Here is a 25,288-nt window from a genome sequence, read left to right on the forward strand (position 1 = left end):
ATCCCTGTGGGGCTGTTGAAAGCCTTGATAAACACTGCGCATGCACGAGGAATCGTTTTCCCTGAATGCGTATATGAGAAGTTAATCTCAGTGAGGGCTAAGTCAATACCTCAACAAAGATGGCTGATACTGTCAGCAGCCTGCAATGCGCATGAGCGGGATATGGTCCGCTGGTCTCGCGGGATTTCGTGATGTCATTCAGCTCTACATTAAGGACCATAGAGAATACAGCATGTATTACGAGAATCACCAGCGCCACCTAGATGGAACCCAGTTGAATTACATAATAAACGGACATTTCAATCAGGAAGTATATGATGTGCACCTTTGTGGAAGGTTTTCTGGCGCGAAATACGTCATAATACACAGCCCTATTTAAACGTTCTTGCTCCATGGCTCCAGTACCACCTGTGAAGAAGCCTTAGCGGGCGAAACACGTTGTGGGACTTTTTTAATTGTTGCTGCTGCTGAACCCTGCCTGCTGACACTCTATTGGGACAATTTATTTTTTGTTTCCCATCCATGGAAATCGTGTTCTGTGTGGGTTGTGCTTGCCTGAGACTGCACTGCCTTGCCAATAAGGAGCTGAGTATCTTCCTTCGTTTCCCATCATTGTGATATATGTATTTAGGTCACTGAAGTACTTATTTACCATGTTTCTGTCACACTTGCCTCTGATCCGCGCAGAGACCGACTCAGGGAAGCACCACGGGGCAGAGTCATGCGCCCACGCACTGCCAGGGCAGTGCAGGCGCAGCAGCGTGATGGCGGAGCTCTGCGAGACGCAGCGCGCACGCGCACGGGTTGCTCGGCAACCAGGAAGCAGGAGAACGTGAGGGAGCTGCTGGAGCCTCCCACAGGCGGAGACTTGCTGAGTGAACCGCATGACGTCATCACGTCGCGACGCGCATCGCGCACGCGCGCGGGTTGCCCGGCAACCAGACCTAGCATCAGGAAAGCCTAATTGCAAGCTGTTTTTGATCAGTGTCTCTCTGACACCATTGGTGGACCAGTACACACCCCTGCAAGGTAATTGGACCCTTCCCACATATATACCTGCTTCTGCCTGTCCTTCATTGCTGAGCATAAACTCCTGTTTATGCATTGTGCTCACCGCTGCTGTTTAGTTTTGTCTTGAACCTGTCTGACCTGTTTGACCCTGCCTGTTACTAGGATTTCTACACTCTCCAGCACTTTGACCCCGGCTTCGTTACTCGACTACTCTACCTTCTATTACCCAGGACCTTGGCTACGAAACTCTACCTACCCGGACTCTCCAACCCTGGAACACGGCAAGTACCCTGACTACCCTGACCTCTCCAACCCTACGACGCGGTACGACTAGGACTACGCATTCCGGACAGGACTGCGTGGTTGTGGGTCGGTGCCTATACATACCCCACCTCAGCCCCGCGGTCTTCCGTCCTGTTTGTGGTGAGCGCAGCGTGACAATATGCTCAGCCCAACAAACATGGACGCCGCTGAGGTGGCCCGATGCTTAGACACCCATGAGGAATGCTTCCGGCAACTTACCGGCTCATTTACACTAAAGGAACAACTAGTTTCCCAACTTAAACAAGACGTGGATACCCTGACTGAACAAGTTAGATGTTTAACTGTATCTACCACCAACCCCGTTCCACTCGCAGCCACTCCTGCACTTATCACACCTACCTCCGAACCACGACTACCTGCACCCAACCGTTATGCAGGGGATCCCAGCGGTTGTCGGGGGTTTCTGAACCAGTGTTTCATACAGTTTGAACTAATGCCCTCTCACTTTCCGGTTTCACGTACTAAGGTCGCATACATAATCTCCCTGCTGACTGACGCCGCCCTGGCATGGGCTTCTCCTATCTGGAAGCAACGCCCAGATTTGACCTCTGACCTTACTCTCTTCGTCACTGAATTTAGAAGGGTGTTTGACACCCCAGGACGTAAGGTTACGGCTGCATCCACTCTGCTTAATATTTCTCAGGGAGACCGTACTGTGGCTCGTTATGCCCTGGACTTCCGGACGGTGGCGGCCGAGACCGTCTGGAACGATGTGGCTCTATCTGCAGTCTTCTGGCAGGGTCTGTCCGAACGGTTGAAGGATGAATTAGCAGCCCTGGATCGTCCCGCTGGACTTGAGAACCTTATAGACCTGTGCATCCGGATGGACCAGCGCCTCCAAGAAAGAAGGATGGAGAGAAACAAACACCCCCGAGGTATACAATCGTCTTCTCTGTCTACCATAGGGCCTCTACTCTCCACAACTCCTGTCCTAGATGAACCCATGCAGCTGGGAGGGACTAGCCTTTCGCCTATCGAGAGGCAACGAAGAAGACGAGCGGGACTATGCCTCTACTGTGGCAATAACGGCCACCTGGTATTCAACTGTCCACTGAAGCCGGGAAATGCCAAAGCCCAGTGAGTATAAGGAGGATCACGCTGGGTACTGCAACTCTTCCCCCTCCTCAACCCTCTACGAGGTTTTATCTACCTATCTCCATATCCGGTGAGACCTTCACAGTACAGACACAGGCCTTTCTGGATCCGGGGTCAGGAGGAAACTTCGTGGACCAAAAGTTCGCCTTCAAGAATAAAATACCGTTGGTACCCAAAGATCGACCGGTAGGTCTTGAAGCCATTGACGGACGACCCTTGCAGCCCGCGATCATTTCCTTACAAACCATACCCCTTAACATCATGACTAGCGACTTTCACTCCGAGACTATAACCTTTGATGTCATTCACACCCCCTCCTCGAACATCATTCTGGGACTTCCGTGGCTCCGGATCCACAATCCTGTCATTGACTGGACAGAGGCCACGCCACTACGTTGGAGTTCTTTTTGCTTGGAACATTGCATGTCTGCTCCAAAGGCAGTGGCAGGAATGGAGGTCACGGATCCTGACAGGGTACAGCTGCCGGGGATATACGAAGATTTCCGCGATGTCTTTGACAAACGTCAAGCAGAGGTACTTCCGCCACATCGGACGTACGACTGTCCTATCGATCTTCTACCCGGGGCCATACCTCCCAGAGGAGGGTCATACCCACTATCTATTCCTGAGACCCAGCTCATGAGAACATATATTCAGGAGAATCTCCAGAGGGGGTTCATTAAGAAATCGTCATCACCTGCGGGGGCAGGATTTTTTTTCGTCAAGAAAAAGGACGGAATCCTCAGACCCTGCATTGATTACCGGGGTCTCAACAAACTCACCATAAAAAAACGCTACCCCCTTCCGTTGATAGCCGAATTGTTCGACAAACTCCAGGGAGCCAGGATCTTCACCAAACTGGACCTCAGAGGAGCCTATAATCTGGTTAGAATCAGAGAAGGAGACGAATGGAAGACAGCATTCAATACTCGCGACGGGCATTACGAGTACCTGGTCATGCCATTTGGATTGTGTAATGCTCCTGCGGTCTTCCAAGACTTTGTCAACGACATTTTCAGAGACCTTCTGGACCACCATGTTATTGTATACCTGGACGATATATTAATTTTTTCCAGATCCATGCTGGAACATATGATGCATGTCAAACAAGTCCTGCAGCGTTTAAGAGAGAACCATTTGTATGCCAAGCTCGAGAAATGCCATTTCCATCAAACATCCACCTCTTTTCTCGGCTACATCATATCGGATACCGGTCTTGCTATGGACCCTACCAAGGTCAAGGCGGTACTCGAATGGCCCTGTCCCCTCTCCCTCAAGGCCATCCAAAGGTTCCTCGGTTTCGCTAACTACTACCGGAGGTTCATTCAGGGATTCTCATCGGTAGTAGCACCCATCACGGCACTCACACAGAAGGGAGCTGATCCAACAAGGTGGACTGAGAAGGCTCTCCAGGCTTTCGAGAGAATAAAGACGGCATTCACCTCAGCACCCATCTTAACCCATCCAGATCCTTCGTTACCTTTTTTTTTGGAGGTCGACGCCTCCGATGTAGGAGCAGGTGCTATACTTTCACAGAGAAAGAATCATCAAGCTCCACTTCATCCTTGTGCATATTTTTCAAAGAAGTTTTCCTCCGCCCAAAGGAATTACGATGTAGGTAACCGGGAGCTCCTCGCTATCAAGCTGGCCTTGGAGGAGTGGAGGCACTTACTGGAAGGCACAGAGTCGCCAGTCACGATACTTACTGACCATAAGAATCTTCTGTACATTGAGGGAGCACGGCGACTAGGATCTCGCCAGGCAAGATGGTCCTTATTCTTTACTCGCTTTAACTTCCTCATTTCCTACATTCCTGGTTCAAAAAACATTAAAGCCGATGCCTTGTCATGACAGTTCCTGGTAGAGGATAACAAGGTGGATCAACAGGAGACCATTCTCCCTTCCACTTGTATTCTGGCTGCTAATACTTTTAGTGCCTTAACGGACATTACTAAAGCTCAGAACAACATCCCGGCAGGACTCAACGTTCCGGAGGACCGGTTGTTCACTCCCCGTAAATTCCAGAGGAGAGTCATGGAGTGGGGACATTCATCCAAGACTGCAGGCCATCCTGGCACCAAAAGAACTGCTGAGTTCATCGAACGCACATTCTGGTGGCCCTACATGCGGAGAGACATACAAGCCTTCGTAGCCACGTGCGCTACTTGTGCTCGAAGCAAGACGCCACACAACAGACCAGCAGGTCTCCTTCAACCACTACCCATCCCAGTACGTCCATGGACACATATATCGATGGACTTCATCGTTGAGTTGCCCAAATCTAGAGGCATGGACACTATACTTGTGGTAGTGGACAGATTGTCCAAACAGGCACACTTCATCCCTATGAAGGGTTTACCCACTGCACCAATGTTATCCGAAGTTTTCATCAGGGAGATCTTCAGGTTACATGGGTCCCCGCAGGTTATTGTGTCCGATAGAGGATCCCAGTTCATCTCCCGGTTCTGGAGGGTGTTTTGTAAAAATCTGGACGTTACCCTACACTTTTCATCAGGATATCACCCCCAGACCAATGGACAGATGGAACGTACCAATCAGTCTCTGGAACAGTTTTTGAGGTGCTTTATCGCTGACACTCAGGACGACTGGGCGGAACTTCTCCCATGGGCAGAATTCTCCCACAATAATCTACAGAACGAATCATCCCAACAGTCACCATTTATGGTCAACTATGGCTTCCATCCGTCGGCACTTCCTTCCCTCATCTCCAAGTCTGGAGTCCCGGCCGCAGAGGACAGGATTCGCCACTTACAAGACCTATGGCAGAAGATCCATCGGAATCTACAGCACGCTGGTATATTACACAAGAGACAAGCGGATCGTCACCGAAGAGAGGTCCCAGGGTACTCTGTAGGACAAAGGGTTTGGTTATCTACCAAAAACATTCGGCTAAAGGTAGCTTCACCCAAACTGGCACCACGTTTTATCGGCCCTTTCCGCATCACCAAAAGGATCAACCCAGTAGCCTATCGGCTTGAACTGCCAAAAAATATGAGGATTCCTTCTGTATTTCACTCATCCCTTCTCAAACCTTATCATCAAGACTCATCCCCCAAAGGACAATCTAAACCTCCGCAAACCATACTGGTAGAGGGCCAACAAGAATATGAGGTTCAGACCATTCTCAACTCCAGAATATCCAGAGGAGGATTACAATATCTTGTACACTGGAGAGGCTATGGCCCAGAGGAGAGAGAGTGGATTCCTCATCATCAGGTACATGCCAACCGCCTCATCTCTGCCTTCCACCGTAGGCATCCTGAGAAACCATCTCTGGTTCGCCCGGAGGTCTCCCCTCAAGGGGGGGATACTGTCACACTTGCCTCTGATCCGCGCAGAGACCGACTCAGGGAAGCACCACGGGGCAGAGTCATGCGCCCACGCACTGCCAGGGCAGTGCAGGCGCAGCAGCGTGATGGCGGAGCTCTGCGAGACGCAGCGCGCACGCGCACGGGTTGCTCGGCAACCAGGAAGCAGGAGAACGTGAGGGAGCTGCTGGAGCCTCCCACAGGCGGAGACTTGCTGAGTGAACCGCATGACGTCATCACGTCGCGACGCGCATCGCGCACGCGCGCGGGTTGCCCGGCAACCAGACCTAGCATCAGGAAAGCCTAATTGCAAGCTGTTTTTGATCAGTGTCTCTCTGACACCATTGGTGGACCAGTACACACCCCTGCAAGGTAATTGGACCCTTCCCACATATATACCTGCTTCTGCCTGTCCTTCATTGCTGAGCATAAACTCCTGTTTATGCATTGTGCTCACCGCTGCTGTTTAGTTTTGTCTTGAACCTGTCTGACCTGTTTGACCCTGCCTGTTACTAGGATTTCTACACTCTCCAGCACTTTGACCCCGGCTTCGTTACTCGACTACTCTACCTTCTATTACCCAGGACCTTGGCTACGAAACTCTACCTACCCGGACTCTCCAACCCTGGAACACGGCAAGTACCCTGACTACCCTGACCTCTCCAACCCTACGACGCGGTACGACTAGGACTACGCATTCCGGTCAGGACTGCGTGGTTGTGGGTCGGTGCCTATACATACCCCACCTCAGCCCCGCGGTCTTCCGTCCTGTTTGTGGTGAGCGCAGCGTGACAGTTTCCATATGATATGCATTATGTTATGGCAATAGGCTTACAGGTTTCTGTCATCTAATATCCTGCATATTGGTATAGCACACCTGTTATTTACTTTACAATATTGTATTTTGTTCAATTTTCAAGGGTTAATATTTAACTACCTTCAGATCAGTATCATTTACTATGGCCGGACGGTCTTTTGTCTTCACTGTGGGAACTATGTTCCCATAGTGATCACTCACTTTTTGATACTGTATTATTCATGCTTGGTTTACAATATTGTACATTTGTGGTTTCTTTTGGGTTTATTTATATGATTTTCTGATTTATTCAGTAAGGCAGGCTCTTCAGTCAGCTGTTTTTGTCTTTCATTATTTTTTGATTTAATAAATTACCATTACTATTTTTGCATATACTTGTCTGAGTGCTTCTTAGAGGTTATCTTTTTTGTGTTTATATATTTACCCTTTCCTCTAGCACCGCCTAGCAGTTAACATGTTTTCTGTGATTTCTTTCTCAGATTTACTTTTTCTGGTTAAGATAGGTTTAGACATTGCATATATTAATTGGTAGTTGATGTGGTATTCATCCCCTGTGTATGTTATATATATATATGCTCATAAATCGAATTATGTATTTATCAGCCTGTTTATGACTTAAACAACATTAATAATATTATTAATCCATACTCATGAGACAGAGTAAAAAATAATGTACTGTACATAATGTGTACAAAATAAATGTCCAATGAGCACAACAAGAGGTCATGCAAAATTCCTCATAAGTGACGGCCATAGTATGATGCTTAGAATGAAACACAGTTTTTATCATTTTCTATCCAACTATCAGAGTATATTAGATGATATTTAAAATGATATATAACTATTAACCTTAAACATATCTTAGATAAAAAAATGCTTGAGCTCCCAGTCAGTATTAATTCCACTCGGGTCCAAAGCCCCCAGAGTGTATATCCAGTACATATCACGGTGGGCACGGGAATAAATTCGAGTGCACTAAAGGAAAAAAACATTTAGGGAGCCAGAATGGTAGACCGCGAAGTGTCTGGATACAGGGTATTTCTGATCAGCATTTTTAATTGAACTAAGATGTTCTGTGATCCTAATTTTAAGGGGTCTAATCGTTCTACCAATATACCTACTACCACACACACACACAATTAAGCACATAAATAACATAGTATCTCTTTGCTTTCTCTCTTATTTTTTTTTCTTACAATCAACTTCATACATATTTCAGTATCCGGTGCAGCATTATTCCCAAATGAAAAAAAGTAACCATTTTCTCCCCCACTGGTTAATAGTGATACAATAGCCCACGCAGCTATATAATTACTCTGGGTTTCATTATTTTTGGACACCATAAATCATTAGCAAGCACTGATGCAGTTTTGTAAATAACAGACACATACATGATGGAGATTGTTGTTGTTTGTCATAGATGGTTTTAGGTACTGTAGTTGTCAATAAAGTTAAAATGCAAGACAAATTAAAGATTTTATGGAAAAAATCAGTGACTCGTGTCGTAGGTGAATGTTCGTCAGCAACGGTTATTTTTGTTCCCTTTTATTCCTTTAAAAAAAAAACATACAATCTCCTATTAAAGTTAAATGCAACAACAAAATTGACTGTAATCATCATTCATCTCCAGATTGCAGTGCTAGGCCTGTTAATAGAATATCTTCAAATGGTGTTATTTATAGTTTTTAGGTTGCTTCAAGATGTTGCTGATTACCATATGTGCCAGAAATAGAAAAAGCAAGGAGATAGAAAGAGTGCCATTTCGTGAATGGATCTGACACTTGCAGCATATTGCAAATGGAATGAATTATTTTATCTCTTAGATTGTGTCCATAAAAAAGTGCATATTTTACTATATAAAAAAAATTCACATTCGGATCCACATTCAATAGGGTCTATGTAACAAGGTGGTCTTTCTTCATGCCTTCTTCCTCAAACCCTGAGCCACAACATTTACCAGTCCTATTTTCTTTGGTAAAAAGTAACAGAATTTTCAGCAACCCCACATTTTTACAGGGTTGTACAGATAGAGGAAGCCTTACTGCCATCATGACCATGAGACGGTCCGAGATGACATCAAGTGTAAACACTTCGTTGTCTGTGGCTCGTCCACGACCGAACTAGCTTCTTGCCATCAAAGTGGCAGTCAGTCTTAGTACATCTGTATCTACACGCATACTTTTCTCTTTTAACCATTGCAATACCCGTAGCTTGTTCCATCTTTTGCCATTGTCTCTGTGTTTCTCTCCCACATGAACCTGAGACATAGAAGTCATAGAACTAGGGAGCATCACATTGTATCAAATCTCATGTACCATCAATGGTACAGAAAGAGCAGGTTGAAACATAGTACAGTATTATATTTTTTAAGCATGGGTAAACGAAAACATTTTGTTAAAACAAAGACATTTTGTAAATACAAAAGATGCTCATTCTCATAGATAGGTTTCTTTACCAGTTTATGAGTTTCTTTACAGTTTCTTTACCATTTTCAGAACTGTGGAGCTTGTTTAAATCAGAACTCCTACTTTATTTGTGTGTGTGTTTTTAATAAGTTTGAAGCTGGGGTCTCTGGAGCTGAACCATGTTAATTTCATCTCCAGAGACCCCCTGCTTCCTGATATACATACCTTCCACAGGGGTGCTAGTAGCAGCTACGGATGGGCTAGTTGGGGCTATGATAATGGAAGTTTAAATGTCCCACGTTACATGGGCCAATAGGAAACATATATGTATATATATGTATATATATATATATATATATATATATGTATATACAATAAGGGTCTGCGCTCGTGTGTGGAAAGCCAGAAGTATAGGATATATAAAATTAATTGAACCGGTAATAAATCATAAATACATCAACATGATATTAATGAATTAATATAATGATATACCAATACAATATATCCTAAATAATGAAATTAATTAATATACCAAAAATGCACTGTGAATGTCCAATATTAAAAAAAAAAAAAAAAAAGCTAAAAACATGCAATTATACAAAAAAAAAAAAAAAATTTAAAAATTTATGTGTGGTGCTGTGAACTTTGCCTTAATCTGCTCAATGCAGATAGTCCTCTAGAGTCCAACAAATAAGTCCAATAATTGGGGAGATTCAAGTGACCTAGGATACATGCCTGGTCTAAACTTCCTAATATATTTCTTAACTCCATACTATATTCTTTATGGAGTTCAATGCTGCTCTTTTCCACACTGGTTCTATTTTATAGTCCAAATTGGATTTATATACATAAACACAAAGATACTTTAACCTCCATCTTATGGGACACTGACTAACACTCATTTAATATCACAAATGGTTCTGCAATATTAAGAGTAAAACCACTCATAAGGGATTATGGTTTCAATCTTTATCCATGATAATACTAAGTAAAATATAAATAATGTACTAAGATAAAAATCAATTGGTATCTAAAAGACTATTATGCTCTTTCTTGTTCATTAATTGATCTACCCTCTTTAAGCCACATTTATATTGTATTGAATAAATATCTAACTCTTCTGTTTATTGGGGCATTTAGGATATCTTGAGATGTACCCTTATAGTATGTTTAACTAAAACAAATAAGGACATTGACTATGAAATAATTTTTGTTTTATAAGAATAATAATAATAATTTTTTGTTTAACATATGAAATGTATAACTGTTGCTAAATATCATTTATATTGAGGTGTTGGCAACTACAGTATATTCTCTTGATATCTCTAGATACACCCTTGTAGTCCGTATAATAACAACAAAATAATATAGACAAGGACATCAACTATATATTTGTTTTAATAATTTTATAGTATAACTGGTATTCATCAGTATTGTATATATATTTCTTTGTGCTGGCAAGTATTTAGTGATGTGGATGCAACATTAGGTGTTCACATATGTATTCAATCGGTTCCACGTACAATTTAAATTGCCAACACATTGTTTTTTGCCTTTTAACTAATTAAGCTAATTGGATTTGGGAGGTATATAATATGAGACACCACACACCCAGAGTCCAACCCCTGAAGAAGTCTGTAAATCAGATGAAACGCGTAGGGAAGGTGTGCAGTGGACTTTGCAACGCTTGCCATTGAACTGCTGAGAATCTGTACCGGTCCGGTAATTAGAACGGTTCCCGTGACGTCACCCGCTGGTCCGCGACTTCAACCGTCCCCGGTGGGAACTAAAGATCAACTGTTTGGTGTATACCGGGGGAGAGACCATCGTGGAGTGCCTGATACGTCAGTTCCTGCAGGCAGTGAACAACGGAGGCAGCAATCTGTTCCAGTGGTGTCACGGAGGGACTACAGCAGCAAAGCAGCGTTTCCTGGTCCTAGGAGCATGAGTATTACTCATACAATGCTTTTAATTGTTTTATGTTTGTGAGTTCATTTTTATTGAGATTTTTGGGAATTAAATATATCTATTTTGCACAGTAATGCACTAGGATTTGGCGCTTTTTTTTCTTATATTTTTCTATATATATATGTATGTATATAAATATAAAATGCCTTAAGACTGTATCACTTGAAGTGACGGAATGAATAAAAGCCATTGTTTAATTTCCCAAAATACATCTCCCTGGTTGTACCTTTGCACATTTCTCTTACATATGGTGTCAGAAGTTGTCATGCGAGGTGGCCCTTGAATTTTAAAGGTGCCACAGAGACTGCCTGGGAAATTTTTGTGCTTTTGTCTGCTTACAGTTCCTGCAACAGCTTGAGCAATTAAGGCAAGAATAGAAGTGACAACAATGAAATGGCTACAGGAAAACTATACTGCACTGGAGAAAGCTACAATGCCACAGTTTGACTGGGGGGACTGCGACAGATGGTGACCCAGACAAGGTACTAACGCTGTGACCAGTGTCAACCCCACCACTTGTAAGGGAAAAAAACAAACAAAAAAAAACAAACATAAAAAAAACAAACATTAAAAAAACTCTGTGGGTTTTTAAAATGACCGCCCAGCTGAAGTTAAGTACCGACTCTGCAAGAATGAAGAAGAAAATGTGTTCCCGGTGTAAAAAGCCCAGCCACGTGGAGCAGTGTCCCTTCAGGCCTTATTCTGATAATGAGGATGATGCCCTTGTGGCCCCAGACAAAGGGCAGTAGCCAGAGGAATATTTCTTTCAGCGAGTCAAGGAACTGCAGCAGCAAGCAATGCACTGTGGTCACAAGGAAAATGCAGAAGCTTTCATTATGATGTGCACATTCAGTACAACTGATGATAAAGAGAAATAATATGTGCCCAGTACTGCGGATGTATCAGAATCTACAAAAGTAAAGAAGAAGAAAACAAAATCTACAAAGACGCTTGTGAGAACTACGAACTCTGCAAGCAAAGTCTGCTGACCTGTAGGAATACCTGTTGGAGTTCTAGCGAATACATTAGGAAGACTCTATAATAAAGACTGTGACTCATTGCTCTGATGAGCGACTCACGATCCAGCACTACTGTACCTACTGATCGACAGAAGGGTTCCGAGCATAATTTAAACCGCAACCGGCAGCTCGTATTCTCAGTGTTCATATAAAGTAAAGAAGTGCAACTGTGGCTCCTAAATATATATTTTTTAGACATTAAATGGAATTTATCCTGGTTAGGAAGGGAGTTTAGAGGAGGTCAGATCCAGGCTATCCCTTGAATTTCCTTATTACTACTTCCATATGCATAATACAAACACGGTATACAGCATTCATCTGTCCCCTCGGATATATATGAGTAGCATCGGCTGACACGCCACTGTTCTACCACAGTCAAATTGTGATTTTGGGTTAACCATTAATAGGCTATCCCTTTATCCAGACTAATAACGTGTATCTACATTGATTATAGCTAAAGAGCTAACCAACTTATGGAGGAGCAAAGGTGCTTATAGTCTGGCACTTAATAAACCCATGTAAGGTCAAACAGTGATATAGGGTTAACCATTACTAGGTTAACCATTACTCCTATACCCAGGAGCGTTGTTAACGGTTTATAGTACATATCGCATGGGGTTAACAGTAACTGGTTCACTCATGAATGCAATTAAAGCTGACGAATCCACTATTTATGTGTCTATCGGCGTCTTCATGAGACAAGCTCTGAAGTATTCTGTAGCACCGATTGTTACATTATACATCTGGAAATTAGCAACTTACTGGCTAAGTCATAATTGAGATAAAAAATACATTGGACCCTGTGGGGTCAGCTACAATATCTAACACTTGTGAGCCCCACCAATTGCACTGACCTTTTCACACATACGTGTATCTTCAGTTGTGTGTTTGCCAGTATATAAGCAGACCCCCATGACCCGTTCTGCTGAGGTTTTGTTTTAAATTTGCTTCTTCGATCAGGCACTTAGCTGAGTCAATCATATTAATTCAGAATCATATGTTTATTGCGTTCAACCTTATTTTATATTTGTAGCATAGCTCAACAATAAAGTATTTTTTAATTTTGACATCATTTCATTGGGCAATCCTTGCTCCTCTTACCTCCACCAGCTCAATCCCTCTTTTCTGTCCCTGTGGACAACACTTGATAGAGTGCTCTCGTTCATTTCTTTTTAGTATACATATTGTGTTTTACCCCAGATTGTAGCACCAAACTTTTGCAATTAGTTCTCCTCTGAGCAGTCGCGAGAGTTCCCTCCCATCCCCCTTCCCTTTTAGTTTGCATATCCAGGAATAATAACATATTTAATTTCCTCCACCTTTGTGCTGATGTCTCTAGTGCTTCCTATGCAGATATAAATGGGAGCCCACAGGAGGCAGTAGAGAATCCTTTGTAGTGTACTACATTTATTAAACTGGTCAGTTTCATCCACAATATTGAACTCACAGACATCAGTACAGCAGCAGGCCAATTATACAACTCAGTATTGTTCCGATGTTACTACGTACCCAAGTCTCAGCGTCCTCGACCAACTTCAACATCAGCCATGAGCATAATCCCAAGTAAGCATCTGACCACCAATCTCATTGTTAAAATAGATTTCCAAAAGGCACGCCTCACTATATTAGGGGAAAACCCAATAAGACCCTGATCTAGGGATCCCAATTCATGTGTCAAGTGCATTGAAGTGTGTTTGCTAGTTACTCAGCTATTTGTAAGACCTGTTCCCTAAGGATGTCATCAAAGTAATCAGGCAAATTAGTTACTTAATCACTCTGAATATTATTTACCATTTTCATTTTCTAACTCTAATTGTTTTTCCATGCTGTAATTTGTCTTACATAAAAAGTACAAACTTGCCTCTGATGTGTTATTATTGTGTGCTTGAAGAGAATTTTATTTAAATCTTTCATTTTCAAGTCACATACAAAAATCTTAGTGCAATCTCCACATCCCTTTACATAAATTGGAGTCTATGACCGGGATTTGTGAGTAGTTTTTGTATAATATAGAAACTTACATATAATTAAAACTTAGTTCATCTCCAGGTCTAAGCGATGTCTTCATCTGTTAGGCTCCAGCGTAGTTCAGGTAAGGGGAGATATCCAATTCCTTACAGATGACAGTCCCGTGCGCTGGGGCTGACTCTGAATCACTCACTGCAGTTTCACCTCCGCGTGTATCGGCGTGGTGTGTGATGCAGTGCGCATGCGTGTGAAAGAAGCCCTCTGTAGCTGTCCGAGGATGCCAGTTCGTTGAGGGATCACGACCGGAGTGAAAACACTTGAGTATATGCCAGCCACCAAGATTAAGGTAAGCTGGTTACACTATTCGCGACGATATGAACGAAGTTTTAATTATATGTAAGTTTCTATATTATTGTTGTTACATTATATTATTATACCCTTACCTTCGTGCGCACCTGTGCTTTTTTTCTTGGTTGCCTGGTTCTGCCGACGGAGTCTTCCGCCGGGATCCATCTTTGGAGTGGGGGGAGACACTTCGAACCACAGGAGCTGCAAGAGAAAAGGGGAGAAATTACTTTTCTGCACTCATTGGAAGCAAGAGCGCGGACTGAACATTCTTTGACATGGTTACAAATACATAGTTACATTAAGTGAATGGGGTTATACATTATATACAAGACATTGCATGCACAGTTAGTCTGTGTCTTGCTTTTTGTAGCGTGATAGTGAGTGAGAAGGAGTGAGTGGTGTGTACTATTATGAGAGTTTGATTTTTATGAGAGATGAAGGAGAAAAGCAGTGGAGTGAGTGGAGGGAGTGTGAGGAGTGGTGAGCTAGTAGTGGAGGGAGTGGTGAGTGGAGGCAGGGCTGCCAACAGGGGGGGGAGAGCCAGGACAAGTGTCCTGGGCCCGGTGGCTGAGGGGGTCTGGCTGCCGGTCCTCTTTTTGCTGCTAGACCCCGGCTCACCCCAGCTGCAGTCCTCCCTCACTAACAATGTTCCACGCCAAGCCTCTGATGTGCCGGGCCTCACTGATTTCGGCGCATGGCAGAAGCAAGCTGGGCTCAGCTTCTGATACACACAGGCATGAAAGAGAAGCCCTTCGTGCACCAGTGGCAGAAGGTTGGTGTGGGACAGTGTTAGTAAGGAAGGCCCGCAGTTGGGGAGAGCTGGGGCCCGGTGGCAAAGAGAGGATTGGCAGCTAGACCCATCCAGGGGCCTGAGACCATCTTCAAGGTTGGTAAGTTTCTATTTTTTCAGGTGGTGTTTTTTTAAATGTATTTGGGGAGGGATGTTTTTTTCTGTATGTTTTTGTGAGTGGTTTATGTATTTGGGGGTTTGTATGTATTTGGGGTTTGTTTTTTTTTAGGAATTTGGGTGCTGGGAGGGTGGTTTTGTATATATTTGGGGGTGTTTTTTTTATGTATTTGGGAGGTTGGGTTTTGTATGTATTTGGGGCGGTTGTATGTATTTTTTTTTGTATTTATGTATTTGGTGGGTGGTTTTTTTTTGTATGTATTTTGTGTCGGGGATTGTGTGTGTGTGTGTGTTGTGTAGTCAGGTTTGGGGGAGGAGGGAATGAGTGGGAGAATGGGGGAATTGAGTGAGGGTGGGGTCATTGATGGAGGGGGAAGAGAGTGAGAGGAGAGGGGTGTGTAAGGAGGGGGTGAGGTGGTTAGAGTGAGATGGATGGGAGAGAAATACATGGGAAGAGAGGGGTAAATAGTGGGGGCTCGCTAGGTGTGAAATGGGGGGGCTTGCAAGACCGGTGACATGGGGAGGGGCCTAGTCGTACCTCTAGTCCTGGACCCCTGGAAATCTGTCTGCAGCCCTGAAGGTTGGGATTGGTGAGAGGAGGAGTAGAGAGAGTGGTGAGCTGAGAAGAGAAGAGAGTGGTAAGTGGAGGGTTGGTGAGTACAGAGTGCTGGTGAGGAGGTTATAAGGTGTGGGCAACAGATCAGGTGAGCTGTTAATGTCAGGTTAGGAGGGCTGGAGAGGAGAAGAGAGAGGGACAGGGCACAGGGACACAGACAGCTTTCCCAGGACTAGATTTTCACTGGGATATCCCCAGTGTCAATGGCCTTGTGACACCCCCTCATGCCCCCACCTCTCTCTCCCTCCCTCACATGCCCATCTCTCCCTCCCTCACATGCACACAGCCTGAGACAAAAAAACAGCTAACTGCGCTGAAAACATCCCCCCCACCCCCTCCAAAAAGGACAAAAGAATGAAGAAATCAAGGTCAAAATTGGAAGCATACACTCTGCTCCAACAGACGAATACAATTAAAAATAATATTTCTAACAACTCGGAAAAGCAAGCATTGCATTGGAAATAATAACAATGGCCAGTTATGTGACCAAATATTGTACAACCGACAATGGCTATATGGAGGCCACAACCCCCACCGAATACAACACCATTACCAGCAGCCGCATCCACTGAGGCAACCCCGGGGCAAAGTATATTTACATGTGTCTAATATTATATAAAAGAAACCAAGTTTAACATATTTGCCTTTGTGTCAGTTACTGGTGAAAAAAATTAAGTAGGCTTGTGTGACGTGGGAATGAAGGGGTTAACCTGATTTGCTATGCATTACTGTGTTTGCCCTGTCCCAGCCATTTGTATCCCTCATTTGCAGGCCATTCCCCGCTTGTGACGTTAAAAGACAAGATGCATTGCTTGCCATACCCTCTAACTGACACATGATGGTGGTATAGAAGCCGGCATTTCAATGAGAAATACTAATTCTAGAATGAAAGCACCCAGAAACCTGATTTTTGAGGTGCAAATACAGCGAACCACTACATGCATATACATATCATTTTTACAGTTATAACACAAACGTAACATGTTATTTTAATAAAGTGTGTAAAAACTGCAGATCTTAAATGTAATGCATGAGGTATTTTTTGTAAGTCCAGGCAGGAATTCCATGGACATACAGCTTTGAGATGGATGAATGAGCTGGGGTATTTTTATGATGGAGCCTCAAAGGGATCTAGCTGATTAGCATCTCCCTGTCTAAAAGAGTGTCAGTTATGAAAAGACCCAGAAGACCCATAATGTATACAAAACTGGCATACTGATGCACAACAGATGTCAGGCTAGTGACACCTCTGGGTCAGAAATCAGACTCAGTGGCACCAAGTTATGGGTGTAGCCCAGGTATGCTAAGTGGCATGGGCGTCAACCTGACCCATGCTCCCTGCCCACCGGACAGCCATTTTGACCAGTCTTATGAACTGTGGGTAAACTGGCTATTGGTGGTTAATGGTTCCCACGAGGGGGATTGGATCCACATGTTAAAGATAGCTTTGGGCAGTCTATAACTGTGGCTCCACAGGTATCCCCAGTGTAATTACTGAATTTTGATCCATGATGTAAAGATGCAAGACTTTGTTCCAGCACAGCGGCAACTGGTCCAGGAGTGAAAGGGTTAATAACAACATAACACAGGACTTTTAAACCAAGGTTGCATTTCTGGTGCTTGCAAGCAAAGGAAAATTTCTTTCATTCCAAGGACAATTTATTTAGTCCCCTTATCCCAGTAAGTGTTGTTTTAAGTGTTTTCTGCAGATGTCGTTTTTTTCTCTATTAAGGAAATAAATCACAATATATTTTGCAACTTGTTCTTTTCAATCAAGTACCCAGAAATATAAATGTGTTAATAAAGTTGGTGTCCATCGTGACAGGCTTTTAAATAACTGGTGGCAGCATGGTGGGATACTGATTTAACCTATATTGCAGTTTCCTGCGGGGCTCTGTAATATAATGAGGACCTTGTAGCTTGCGAGCTCCTCAGACAAGTAGCAACTGACACAAACTTCTAAAGAGCATGAGAGACTTCACTGTACCCTTCACCCATACCTCGAAGGCACCATGAGCAATCGCTCAAGAAGATTCAGGTTGTGGACCAGAGAGAAAGTCGTGGAGAGATGTGCGGGGTATGGCCTACCGACTGATGGGCGGTCGAAGGCACAACTGGAGGAGGATTTGGAGCATCATGAGGACCACATGTTGTGGTGGCTGACGCTATTCAGCCCGGTGTGCAGGAGGTCCCTCCAGCTCCGGGGCTGCAAGGACATGAGGAGAGTGCTAGTGACCCCCCGGTCGTGGGTGGCTTGGCGCCAGGGGTAGCGGATGAGGTAGCAGCTGCGGCTGCCGAGTGTGCCGTCCCTGGGATCACTGCACTTCTGGCTACATGGGGAACGGGTGTTAGCACTGCGGAGCGGGTACAGCTCCTGACAACAGTGCTCGGAAGAACCCACAACTCCTACCTTGAAAACGGGGAACAAGGTCTTTCCCGGGCAAATCATCACAGCTTCAGCAAGTTTGTGGATGGCACAGATGACCTTGATGCGCTCCTGAATGACTTTGAGATGCAGTGTTCCCGGTCCCGAATTCCAAGGTGGGACTGGGTGGTCAGACTGCGACCACTGTTATCTGGCAAAGACAAATGGTCTGTGATGGGTATTCCAGGCATTGATGCCGATGACTACGGTCATGTAAAAAGCAAGCTGCTAACCCAGTATGCCCTGACCCCAGAATCTTACAGGGGCAAGTTCCGGACGGGGGTGGTACTCCCCGGAGAGTCATACAGCACCTATACCGGTAGGATGGCTTTGCACAGGACTCAGTGGGTGGAGGGGAATGGGGTTACAACATTCCATACCCTGCTGGACTTATTCTTCCAAGAGCAGCTGCTGCAGCAGCTTCCCACAGATGTGAGGGGATGGGTCTATGACCATAAACCTCAGACCTATGAGGATGCAGTGAAAATGGCAGATGAGTATGTGGCCAGCCGAGTTGCAATGAAGGACCCTGTAGCACCCAAAGGAGTGGGCCGTGCGGCCCAGGGTGCTAAGACAACCCTTCAGTGGACACACCAGCCTGCGGCAGCAAACAACGCAACCAAGGCTGCAGAGTTCAAGCATGAGAGGCAGTGTTATTCATGCAATAAAGTTGGACATCTCAGGCCAGATTGTCCGGACAGGTCTAAGGGACCACATCTGGGGCAACGCTCACCAGCTGCGACGCCGGTCGCCCGAGTGCGACTGGCACACACAGAGGAGCCAAGTACAGCCGTGGAACCAGCCCACAGAGGGATGCCCAGCGGAGAGACTGCACTTGCCACCTCGGGACCAGCAGCGGAGAGTGGAGGACATCAGGTTGCTCCAGTCGAGATGCAGCCCAACGATGTCTGGCTGAAGCATCTGCAGAAGATGACCATCGGAGACCGGCAGGCGGACGGCTTGCTAGACTCCGGTGCCACCGTGACTCTGGTTCGCCATGATATGGTGCGGCCAGAGGATTTGCTCCCGGGCACCGGGATGCAAGTGACCATGCCAGACGGAGGACCGCAGTCACTCCAGGTTGCCCGGGTCTTTTTGGACTGGGGTGCCGGACGTGGCATGAGGGAGGTGGGTGTTTTGCCTGGGTCAGATGCCGAGGTCTTGCTAGGTAACGACCTAGGACACGTTACCTGTGTTTTTACCACTGAGCTTGCACCTGTTGCAGCGATCACCAGGAGCCAGGCAGCAAGGATCACAGCAGAACCAGCCCCTATCCCCCTGCATTTGGGACCTACAGTTCCAGTAGTCTCTGCGGAGACCAGACAGGTAAGCCAGACTCAGTTGCTTTCTGACACTGACTTACTGTTCCCTGTACCTGTTCCCTGTCCCCCTGACTCAGATGTGACCAGTGGGTGGCCAGAGTTAGGTGCCCAGTTTAGGGATGCGGTGCGATCTGATCCCTGCTTGGAGGGAATGAGACTACGGGTGTCTGAGTCTAAGCTAAGCAAGGGGTCTGATTACTTCTTGTGGCACCGCGGGCTCCTGTATAGAGAGCAAGGGACCACTGGGTTAGATGAGGTATGGACGGGGAAGAGACAGCTAGTGGTACCCCGGGAGTATAGTAAGCAGTTGTTGCGGGTAGCCCACTCCATTCCACTAGCGGGGCATCAGGGGGACGCTAGGACGCGAGCCTGGCTGTTGCAGCATTACTACTGGCCGTGGGCATCCAGTGAGGCGGCAGAGCTCTGCCGATCCTGTGACGCCTGCCAGCGAGTAGGTAAGGTGGGTGACCGTGCGAAGGCACCCCTGAACCCATTACCGGTAATAGGGGAACCCTTTCAGCGGGTAGCTATGGACCTCGTGGGACCCCTTATGGTTCCCAGCTTGTCAGGAAAGCACTACATTCTCACGGTGGTGGATTTTGCCACCCGGTATCCTGAGGCGGTAGCGCTTGCCAGTATTGATGCTAGGGCAGTAGCTAAAGCTCTGTTAGCCATTTTTTCTAGGGTAGGTTTCCCTAGTGAGATCCTAACCGATCAGGGGTCGTAGTTCATGAGTGAATTGCTCCAGTGTCTCTGGGATGCGTGTGGGGTGAAACACCAGCACCCGACTCCTTACTATGTGAGAGGTTCAATATTACCCTGAAGCAGATGCGGCGAACATTTATAGAGGCAGGTGGAAAAGACTGGGAGATTCACCTTCAGCACTTGCTGTTTGCATACCAAGAGGTACCGCAAGAATCTACAGGCTTCTCTCCCTTTGAGCTGTGTGACAAACGCCCCTCTTTTGTAGCGCTGACGTCTGTCTGGGTTCTTCCCGACACAGTCTTCTAGGGTTATTTATACAAAAAACAGGATCATGCAAAGTATTACATTGCTTAACTCAGGCTTCTGCCTGCTTTATTTTCATCCAAGTAAGGGACTGCAGCTTTAACATGTGTAGGTTAGAGGCACTCAGACATTTTCATTCAGCGGTTCACTTATATCAGTGTCATAGTATTTCCCACACTGTTATTTCAAGTAACAAGAAACCAAATTATATAAACAAAATCCTATCCCTTTCATGGATCTAACTACGAAGATAGAGAGATTTACCTAGAGAAGGCACCAAAAGGTCCCTTGTAAATGGCGCACAGCAGACCCTTATAGTATAATATGGTCAGGGGTGAACAGATAACTACATAAAAATAAAAAAGTTTATTAAATATCTTGATTAAAATAGTTGTGTGGTGTGTATGACACAAATAAAAATAGACTGGATAAGTCTATAGTACTACTCGGTTTCCCTAATCAAAACCAGTGATTAGGCAAACCGAGTAGTACTATAGACTTATCCAGTCTATTTTTATTTGTGTCATACACACCACACAACTATTTTAATCAAGATATTTAATAAACTTTTTTTATTTTTATGTATATATCTGTTCACCCCTGACCATATTATACTATAAGGGTCTGCTGTGCGCCATTTACAAGGGACCTTTTGGTGCCTTCTCTAGGTACATCTCTCTATCTTCATATTCACACTCCCTTGGCAGCACGCTAATACCACCAAGGGGTTTTTGAGCGAGGTCTCTCTCCATAGTATTAGGGATCTAACTACACATCATAATCAGCCTCTAACTGCTGCTGGGCCAACTAACCTGGTTCCCCAGTTTAAAAGAAGGTCCTCTCATTTAGGGTCACTAGATAAAGCATAGTCTTTTAGATAGAGCAATAAAGATTTGTTTGTCTTATCTGTTTGTGGTGGGAACTCGGTCCCAAGTGTCCAGGCAAATCCTCTGGTACTGTGATACTTGGAGGGGCCGTCCACCCCGAAACTGGATGCAGGGGAGCAGCGACACCCCCAGCCCCCAGGCTCCAAGGAGAGAGAGTGAAATGCAAACCTCTTTGTTCTAAATACCTCTGTTAGTGATTAGAAGAGCAGGTGAGGGAGAACTAGACCCATTGTAATCTGTGGTCTGGATTTTCCATCCAGCAGCCTGAGTTAATGTGAAGCTGTGGAATGGATCATTTTTAACTATTCCTGCACTTTCTGACCTAAAACGGGGCAGAAAGCTGCCTGACATCTTTGGACTATGTCACAGCTGCTATATGGTCTCAGGGTACGGGGACCTCTGAACCTATTCTGTGAGGGATGGGAAGGGGAAACTACCACTACTGATGCTTCTGTGCTTCAGTATATGATAGATCTCAGAGACCGGTTAGAGATACTCATGGGGTTGGCACAGGACAACATAAGGGCTGACCAGACCAAGCAGAAGACTTGGTATAATCAGCATGCCCATAGCAGAGAGTTCATCCCAGGACAGCAGGTACTTGTTCTCAAGCCCATTCGGGAGAACAAATGAATGGCTGCCTGGTCGGGACCGTATACGGTACTGCGAAAGATGAACGAGTGCAACTATGTTGTACAGGTAGATGCTGAAACAGGGAGAAATAAGACTTACAGTATCACATCAACATGCTGAAGGAGTACACAGCACTGAGTGTGGCATCAGTGCTGGCCATTTGCAGCCCACCGATGGGGGATCCGGCGAGCAATGCTCTGCCTGATCTCCTGGGGGAGGCTAGGCATGGAGGTACCGTAGAGCAGTTAAAAAATTAGATCTTATTTGCAAGATACTACACAAGATCTCAATATACTCAACAATCTTACTTGGAAACACAACTATACACTTGTCACATGTGACGTTTCATCATTGTACACTGATATAGAGCACAAGCAAAAGGTGTGTAGCAGCTAGGTATTTTTTGGAGAAAGAGCGTACATACACAGAAGCACAGATAGATTTTCTTGTCACCACTATTTCTCCACTTACACATATTTTTTTTCTGGTTTGACGAACACATTTATTTACAAATCAAGGGCACAGCTATGGGACCAGATTTACGCCAAGCTATGCTAATCTCCTTATGGGGATGTGGGGGATCTATCCATCTGGTCGCAGCATGAGTTCGGCACAAACCTTGTGCTCTGGAAATGTATTTCTGTTTGTTCTTGTGAGAGAAAACTAAAACCAGACATTCTTCAGTCTTCCAGAAATGTATTTGTCACTTTCCTCTGACATGGACAGTTTTACAGCCAGGGGTCTTAGTAGCAAGCAATCATTTTATGCCAAAGGTTGTCATGGAGTTTAAATAACATATAATGCACAATAACGCTCTCCCAGTATTTACCAGATTAATTGTACCTGCATGTCCCATTCAGATGATGCCCTGGTCAGACACATATCAAATGTACTGTAATGGACCCCTCTGTAACCTTGAGGGTAAATACATTTTCTACTGCTTGCTATACAGTAGTTGTATGCTATTAATTGCAACTCTAACACACTTTTTTCTCATCATGGTGTACATCCTTGAAGTAACATTGCTGCTGGTGTGCCCAAACTGATATTATTTTAAATTAATATTATCCTATAATAATAACAAATATATTTTCATTGGCTCTATGGAAACCTTTGAAGCAGGTACAGTAATATCACTCACAATAACACACAGATACTTTGGGTAGGCTTTTCAGGGGTCATCTAAGCTTTGACAGCTGCCAAAAAAGCTGTTGTACTATGTCCTGTTGAAAAAATACTTTCCTTAAATGTTTGATTCATTGTAGCTTTAAGGAACATACTGGCCCAAAAAGATGAACCCCTTTGGTTCATGGCTTTATCGTGTCCATGAGATAATAGGATTAATAAATGTAATAATACATTTTAATAAAACATTTCAACTTTTATGTGAATGTTATACAGTATGTTTGCCTTTAATAGGTTTCCTTAATACTAAACATGTCTGCACTGATTGTGGGACATTTACTGTATAGTCCAAAGAAGACTTACATTTTTAAATAGTTATTTATGACCTTACTGAATAAAGCTATCAATAGAATCTTTAGAATACAGAACAAACAGAAAATATGCATCTCATAATTACTAAGTTGTGGCTGCTATCCAGCACCCATTAAATCCATTGAGCTAAAAAACACCTTTGTCTTATATTACAATGTGCCTTATTTACTGTAAAATGCTGGTCATCAATTGAGGAGTTTTAGAAGTTCACTCACTTGGATTTGTGCAAAGAAAAAATGTTGTCACCTTTATTACAATTAATAGAAAATCTGTCTCTAAATTTAGGTAATTATGGGGTAATTGGAGGAAAGTTTGATATTATCTGCAAAGCGCTATTTGTAGCAAGGTAAATTACCTTGATATCTTTACGAGGTTTTTCCAAGCATTAAATGTAATGAGCAATTTTCAGTGCTCTGTCTACGTGTTGCTTGTTCAGAGAGGTATAATGTTAGATCCGATGGTCTGTCACATTCATTGTTATAATAAGCTCATTTTAAATCATCACTCAAAGTTTACATACCCAGTCGGGGAGTAACAGCTAATTAAAGTAATTTACGCACTTTATTTAATAGAAAGTGTGACTCAGACAAAAGTAATGGTGTCGTTTAAAGAAGGCGTGGGAAGGATTTTATACTTTTTGACAAGCCCTTATTATTGAACATGATTTAATAGAGGAAGTAAGATGAAATATAGGTTTGCAGTTATGTACTTTTATGCATTCACATCTTTTGGCAGTTTTCTAGAAATAGCTGCAATGCTTTGTATTACTTTTTTACCTTCAAAGTGCATAATAGAATGTCTCCTTCCACAGAACAATAAGCAAAATAAGATCTGAAAGATGCCTTTTGTTCGACACATTTGCTTGAAATTACATTTAAAAACTTCTCATACACATAATTATACATATTTTTAGATTTGTATATATCTTTTATTTTTACGTAAATATTTTGCCTTTGTTTGTGTGGTATCTGGATTCTGCAATCCACTGATTGATCTTAAGAATCCAATCTGCGGATTCTGTAACTCGCGCACAGTAAAATTGAGAGCAGAAATTTCAATAAAAAAGTAGATCGAAATAATTATAATTTTTAAGAAAGAAAGTACAGTGTGCGCTACCCCTATTATCTCCCAAACTATGTTGTTTATCTCTCTGCTGCTCCTATTCTCCCGTGATCAATGAGGTCAATCCAAGCAACAACAAAAAAATAGTGATAGACAGCACTCAAAAATAGCTATTCCAATGACTATATGCAGGACGCAAACGGAACAAGAAGGACCCAAATTCCCCCTAAAGCAATAACAAAACACCAACTAGTGTTCCAGTACTGACTAACTATAAGAAAAATATCAAACAGGGAATATGCCAAAATAGAACATTTAATCCAAGCACAAGATCATAATTCACTTGAAGTAATGTCACACAAGCGGATAATATGGGAATAGACCCTAAATATAAGTGGTGTGGGGAAAAAACACAGGGGAAGGGAGTGGGAGAGAAGGTGGGTGGTGTGTGGGAGAAAAATGCTGGGGAGGAGGGTAATTAGGTGGCAACGTTTCAGGGTGAAGACCCCTTCCTCAGGCCCATTCCCTCAGGTCCAAATGGACCACAAGGTACTTCCTTAAACACCGTGTCCCCAACCAGCTGAGCAGAACCACCAAATAATGATAATGATGAAATCAATAGAACAAAGTTTAAGTTAAATAGATAT

The sequence above is a fragment of the Ascaphus truei genome, chromosome 2 (assembly GCF_040206685.1).
Source record: "Ascaphus truei isolate aAscTru1 chromosome 2, aAscTru1.hap1, whole genome shotgun sequence".
Lineage (NCBI taxonomy): Eukaryota > Metazoa > Chordata > Amphibia > Anura > Ascaphidae > Ascaphus > Ascaphus truei.